A 7,349-nucleotide genomic window follows, 5' to 3' on the forward strand; every position below is an offset into this window, starting at 1 on the left:
ACTTAGCACTAACTCTAGCACTGGATCCAAGCCTCAGGAGAAATTTGCTGCTCCAGCCGATCATGATCGTGCCCCTCCTACTGGTCAGCCTAGAGGTGGAAGGCCTCGGACGCAGGGACGTGTCCAGGCTCTCTCTTGGCAGGATGCTCAGGCATCTAATGCCGTGGTCTCAGGTATTCTGCCCGTAAATTCTGCTTTTGCCTATATTCTCTTTGATTCTGGAGCTACACATTCTTTTGTATCTTCTGCTTTTGTTCGAAAGTCTATGTTACCCTCTGAACCTTTGGATTATACTTTATGTGTTGGTACACCTTTGGGGGAGGAGTTTGTGATTGACCGAGTTTGTAGGAGCATGGTCAGATTGGATAATAGGAGCTTATTGGCAAATCTCCATGTTATGGACATGCGAGACTTTGATGTGATTTTGGGGATGGACTGGCTTTCGTCCCACTTTGCTACTTTGAATTGTCGGGAGAAGCGGGTGGAATTCAACATTCCTGGGGAGGCAAATTTTGCTTTTCTTGGGAATGGAGCTTACACCCCACCTCCGATCATTTCTTCCTTGCAGGCTACTCGTCTCTTAAGGAGTGGCTGCGCTGGATTTGTGGCTCTGGTGAAAGATCTGAATTTAATTACTCCGAGATTAGAAGACATCCCGGTAGTAAATGAATTTCCGGATGTTTTTCCAGAGGACCTCCCTGGGCTACCGCCAGATAGGGAGATTGAATTTCGTGTTGATTTAGCTCCAGGAACAAATCCAATTTCAAAGACACCTTACCGGATGTCACCAGTTGAGCTCAAGGAACTGCAAATGCAACTTCAGGAACTTCTGGACAAGGGATTCATCAGACCGAGTGTCTCTCCTTGGGGCGCTCCAGTACTTTTCGTCAAGAAGAAGGATGGTACTATGAGATTATGTATCGATTATCGTGAGCTAAACAGAATGACTGTGAAGAATCGATACCCCTTACCAAGAATCGACGACTTATTTGATCAGCTTCGAGGTGCAGAAGTCTTTTCCAAGATTGATCTACGATCAGGATACCATCAGCTGAAGGTCAGAGCCGAAGATATACCCAAAACTGCTTTTCGCACACGCTATGGGCATTACGAGTTCCTGGTAATGCCTTTTGGATTGACTAACGCTCCAGCCGCTTTCATGGATCTGATGAATAGAGTATTCAAACCCTTCTTGGATAAGTTTGTTGTCGTATTCATAGACGACATTCTGGTGTACTCTAGCAGTTCAGCTGAGCATAAGAAACATCTCAGGATAGTTTTGGAAACTCTTCGACAAAGGAAACTCTACGCTAAGTTTAAAAAGTGTGAATTTTGGTTGCAAAGTGTTTCCTTCCTCGGACATATTGTGTCTAAGGAAGGTATTTCAGTGGATCCTTCAAAGATAGAAGCTGTGAAAAATTGGCCACGACCAAGCAACGTCACCGAGGTTCGAAGTTTTGTGGGCTTAGCAGGATACTATAGAAGATTTGTGGAAGGTTTCTCCCGCCTAGCTGCACCATTGACTCAGTTGACACGAAAAGGAGTTAAATTTCAGTGGTCGGATAAATGTGAACAAAGCTTTTTGGAATTGAAGAAACGCTTAATATCAGCACCTATCCTTACCTTACCTATTAGTGGTGAGGGATTCACTATTTACAGTGATGCCTCGAAGAAAGGATTGGGATGCGTCCTGATGCAGAATGACAAAGTGATTGCCTATGCTTCCCGACAGCTGAGGCCATTCGAGGAGAACTACCCGACCCACGACCTAGAATTGGCAGCAGTAATCTTTGCACTGAAAATTTGGAGACATTACCTCTACGGCGAGCCTTGTGAGATTTTTACCGACCACAAAAGTTTAAAGTACATCTTCACACAGAAAGAACTTAACATGCGACAAAGAAGGTGGCTAGAACTATTGAAGGACTACGATGTGACCATCAAGTATCATCCGGGCAAGGCCAACGTCGTAGCGGATGCCCTCAGCAGAAAATCAATAGGGAATATAGCGACATTGGTTACTTCTCAGCGACATATTTTAGAGGATCTCAGACGGCTCGACATAGAAATTCACATCCATGGGTCTGAAGCTCATCTAGCTAACCTGCAGGTTCAACCTACACTGATTGATAGGATCAAGTCAGCCCAGGCGAATGACATTCATCTTCAGAAGACACGACATTTAGTGGAATCAGGAGCACAATCGGAGTTTAGAATTCATGAAGATGGCTCTTTGAGATTTAGGAACCGGTTATGCGTTCCTAAGAATCCGGATTTTAAAAACGAAATTTTGAAGGAGGCTCATTATTCGGGATATTCAGTGCATCCTGGAGGAACCAAAATGTACAGAGATTTGAAGAACGTCTTCTGGTGGAGTAACATGAAAAGGGAGATCGCAGAGTTCGTGGCTAAGTGTTTGACTTGCCAGCGTGTGAAAATCGATAAGCAGAGATCAGCCGGCTTACTTCAGCCCCTTCCTATTCCTGAGTGGAAATGGGAGAGAATAACTATGGATTTTGTTACTCGACTACCTAGAAGTGAGAAGGGCAACGATGCAATTTGGGTCATAGTTGATAGATTAACTAAGTCAGCGCACTTTCTGGCGGTAAAGACGGGCATGACTTTGGAGAAACTAGCGGAGCTCTATATTGCACAAATAGTACGTCTACATGGTGTTCCAGTTTCGATCGTGTCTGATCGTGATTCAAGGTTCGTGGCTCACTTCTGGAAAGGATTACATAAAGCTTTGGGAACCACACTGGACTTCAGTACCGCCTTCCATCCGCAGACAGATGGCCAATCCGAGAGGACGATTCAAATTTTAGAAGACATGTTACGCTCTTGTGTAATCGATATGAAAGGCTCTTGGGATCATCACCTACCATTGGTTGAGTTTGCCTACAATAATAGCTTCCAGGCCAGCATTCAAATGGCTCCCTTCGAAGCTTTGTATGGAAAGAAGTGTAGATCCCCTCTCTGTTGGGATGATGTTGGTGAGAGAAAGCTACTTGGTCCGAAAATTGTGCAACAAACTATTGAGAAGGTTCATTTGATTAAGGAGCATCTCAGAGCAGCTCAGAATCGACAGAAGAGCTACGCTGATAATCGAAGAAGACCGCTCGAGTTTGAAGTCGGAGACTATGTCTTCTTGAAAGTGTCACCTTCAAGAGGTATTATGCGCTTTGGAATTCGTGGGAAGCTTAGCCCTCGTTATGTGGGCCCTTTTGAAATACTTGAAAGAATTGGTGACGTAGCGTACAGACTTGCCTTACCGCCTTCTTTAGCTGGAGTGCATAACGTCTTTCATGTATCTATGTTGAGAAAATATGTTCACGATCCGAGCCACATTGTAGAGCCGGAACCTTTGCAGCTTAGAGAAGATCTATCTTATGACGAACAGCCGATACGTATCGTTGACCGAAAGGAGCAAGTTTTGAGAAGACGGACCATTCCATATGTTAAAGTCCAGTGGAGCAATCATTCTGAACGAGAAGCTACTTGGGAACTTGAAGAGTAGATGAGGACGAAGCACCCTCAACTTTTCGAGAGCTAAGGTGTGTTAAGTTTAGAGGACTAAACTTCTTTTAGGAGGGGTAGATGTAATACTCCACACTTTTAACCTTTTGTTTTGACTCCAATTTACTTTAAGTTTGGACCTTTTCGTAATTTCGGATCTTCGAGGGACTCGGTGGCATTTTGTTGCTTAATTAGTCCCTAACTAATTAGGCCCTTTCTTTTGATACGAACCCCCTACCCGATCCATCTCTCTCTTTCGCTCGATCTCCCTCTCCTCTCTACGCCCGTACGACCTCCGCCGCTTCCCTTGTGCACGCGCGACGCCATCCGTTCCGTATCGTCGTCGCCGCCATCCGTAGCCGCCTCCACCGAATTTCTCATTGGCCATTATTTTCTTTTGGTTCGTTATCGACGGAATCTTGCCGTCGTCTTCACCGTTTTCGAGAAGGTTTTTCTCCTTTCCTCATTTTACCTTTGTATCAGATCTTGTAATCACCCAACCTCTCTATTCGTTGTTATATTTTATTATTTTGAATACTCGTTTCTTGATTATTGAAAATTGAAATCACTAAAATCTGATTTCGTAATACCTAATCCTCGTCGTTTGAGCAGCTTAATTTTATATATTGTATCCTCTGTATGATCTTGTTGCTTAATACTTCACATACTACTCACCTATTGGAATGTCCGTTATATGCTCGATAAAATGCCTAAGAGAAGGCGTGCGTCGTTTTATCTCTAATTTTGATCCCATTCGATTATTATTGTAAAAATTGTTTTATATATGTATTAACCCTGCTGTTTGAAAGATAAAAATATTTGTTTTATTATTTAAATTCCCGTCAATGTTAATAATCTTGGATGATTTAAATTCTTCAAACTCCTTCATCCTTTTGAATCGCTTATTGGAGGTGTTCGTCGAATTTTAAGCTCGCACTAGGTAACTTTAGAGCCGATATGTTGTGTTTATAGCTCGGTAGAGACGGTCAGGTGAACAACGTTGCGAGTATTTGCTTGTGGACAATCCGTTCCTGGACCCACTTGCTGAATTGACAGCCTGGACCTTTGGCAGGCGTAGTAGCTGTGTGAAAGCGGCCTGACAACTCTGTGGGTTCAGGGCAGAGTTGTCAGGATGGTAGCTGAGCATAATCGGTAATTGTGGTATGGCCCACAATAGTGGACACGTGTGATTAGTAGACGCTGAAGGGGCAAGGTTTTAACCTAATCCTAGAGAGTTTGAGTTGCCTCCTGAGTAGGTAGGAGTAGAGTGTGAGAATCTTTCAAATGAGGACGTTAATGCGATGATATGGATCTACTCTTGCAACAAGAGACGTTTACGTGTAATCGAATTGAAGCTAGGGATAGACCTTATGTCGAATAGTGATTGGTGAACGATTTACAGTATTGGGAACAGATAGTTACCGTGTGCATGGAAGTGAAAAGCATGTGGACATATCCAGGTGGATTGTGAGTAGAGAGCCGTAAAGAGCGGAGGCATCGTCCTGTGTGTTGAGATCACCCTGATATGAAACTAAGATTGAAAAACTACGAACGAGAGTGTTTGAGAAAACTGATTGGAAAAATCAGTGTAGTGTGGAATGGAGTAAAACTTTGATGGTATGCTTTCTATTACTGTTGCTGATTGCTAGAAACTTAATCCTCCAATCCGTTAAAGCACATGAGGAGAGAATTGTATCTAAGTTTCGCGGACAGAAACTTTGGTTAACAAGGGGAGATTTGTAATAATATGGAAAACTTGAGTGTGATGCAACTTTGACCCAGAGGATCAAAGTAAAGGCTTGAGACTGGTTTTGCGAATCTTCCCCCGAGTGATTTTAGATGTGTTGGGAAAAAATTCCGGAGAGAATAAGTGTCTGCTCGGCGCAATGGGACAAAACAAAATATAAAAAAGGAGTTTTTCGGATCACGGACGCCAACTTGGATTAAATAAAGCAAAGTGAGGCTTGAGGATAAATTAGTGGTATCTCTGAATCAATTGTGAACTTGGGAATAAGCAATAGATGGTATATTTAGAAGGTTTGACATGTTGTATGAAGTGGTAACACAAAAAGAAGCCGGAGTGAAGCGGCTGCCAAAGTAAAGAATTGCAAATTGGCGTTATTTTGAGGCTTAATTGATCAGTTAATGCAAAAATGAAAAATGATTGTTTCAAAAATTAAAGTTGGAAGCATGAAGGGTAGTTAAGCTAATCCGGCGAATGGTCCCGAAGCGTGTCGACTCAAGTTTGGAAGCAAAAGAAGCTTCGAAAGCATGTTGCTACCAGGAACAGCAAGTTGCATTAGTTAGTCTTGATCATCCGGAAATCAACAGAAAGCAAGAAAGTAAAAATAGTTTGTTCTCAAGATAAATTGAGAGCTTAGGTGATGTAATTTGGTATGTATCGGAACGTTTAATAAAGGATTTGAATTAGCGAAATGTGCCGAACGAGCGTGAATGGAACTGGCTGCCAGGGCTCTGCTAGAATTTAAGTAAGTGCAGATTTTGCATTGTTACTCTCAGTGAGGTACAGATGTGTAACCTCAGTGAGGTACCAAATCATAAAATTGTGCCAGGACTGGAAAGAACGCTTTTGCTGAAATTGAAGGGTTAATGTGCAAATGTGTCCAGCTTATCACGTAACCGACCATGCATCCACCTGCGCACCTAATGCAGTACGTCTTGGACTACTCTCCTCTCTATCATTTCTTATTTCTTTTCCTCTTCTTTCTTCTCACTCCTCTTCTAACCAAACAAAGGAGTTTTTTTAGGGGATTTGAAAGAGAACGCAGCGAGTTCGGCGCTTCTTGGCATGTGAGGAAAATTGTGAGCAAGGAAAAGTGGTGTACTCTCTCAACTCTCCTCTCTCTTTTGTTTAATTCCTCTTCTCCTCTCTATGAACCCTAATGTGAGGAGTTTGGTGTAAATAGGTGAAATGAGCTCTTTTCGCTGGAAGTAGGTGCAGAAGCGATTTGCTTTGGGAAACGTACCACCCTGGAGGAGGTCCATCTATTCTCTACTAGGAATTGGGTAACTCCTAGTATCGTTTGGTTTTGGAGTTCTTGGAGGATAGAGGTTAGAGATTGGGCTATGTTATATTTGGTGGTATATGAACCTGGGGGCTGTGGAGATATGATGGGTAAATTGTATTTTAGTTAAGATGTGAATGTAAAGTACTTAAGAAGGATGTAAATGTTTAGGTTCTTCTAATACTAAGAACTGTTGTTATAAATCCTAAGAGAAGAACTACTTGTTATGGAACCTTAGAGTAAGAATGTATCTACAAACCTCATGTGTGGGCTTGGCAGTGGAAGGAAATATGTCTAGTATTGCAAGATTTCGCTTAGAGATTAATTTTAAATCACGTTAAATGCTCAAATTAAAAAGTTTTGGACCGGTGGAAAGGTGAAGCTTACTATATGCTATTAATTAATAGATTATGTAAAGCCCATGTTGTTATAAGAGAGTTTGGAAAAAACACTTAGAGATCATCGTTGCCAGCATGCCATGTGAGCGTTTGGATTGTTGGATTCTTGAAATCTGAAATTGGCTTTTGTTATATAACGCTGATAAAGGCTTTCAGTGTACTATACTAATAAGTACATTTTAATAATTGGGAACTAAAACAGCTATCAATGCAGATTTTAATTACAAGGCTGATGTAAAAGTCTCTAAAACTGATTCGGAATTGAGGTGTTGGTTTTTGAAACTACGAATATTATATAAGTCTCATGCAACCGGTGGTTAACAATGGAGTTGTATGGAACTTTATAGAGGAAGCCGTATGTTGAATGTTATAATATGCAACCTTTCGGGTTGCTGTAAAAGTGTAGAGA

Source organism: Ananas comosus, linkage group 3 (assembly GCF_001540865.1).
Source record: "Ananas comosus cultivar F153 linkage group 3, ASM154086v1, whole genome shotgun sequence".
In the NCBI taxonomy this organism is placed as follows: Eukaryota; Viridiplantae; Streptophyta; class Magnoliopsida; order Poales; family Bromeliaceae; genus Ananas; species Ananas comosus.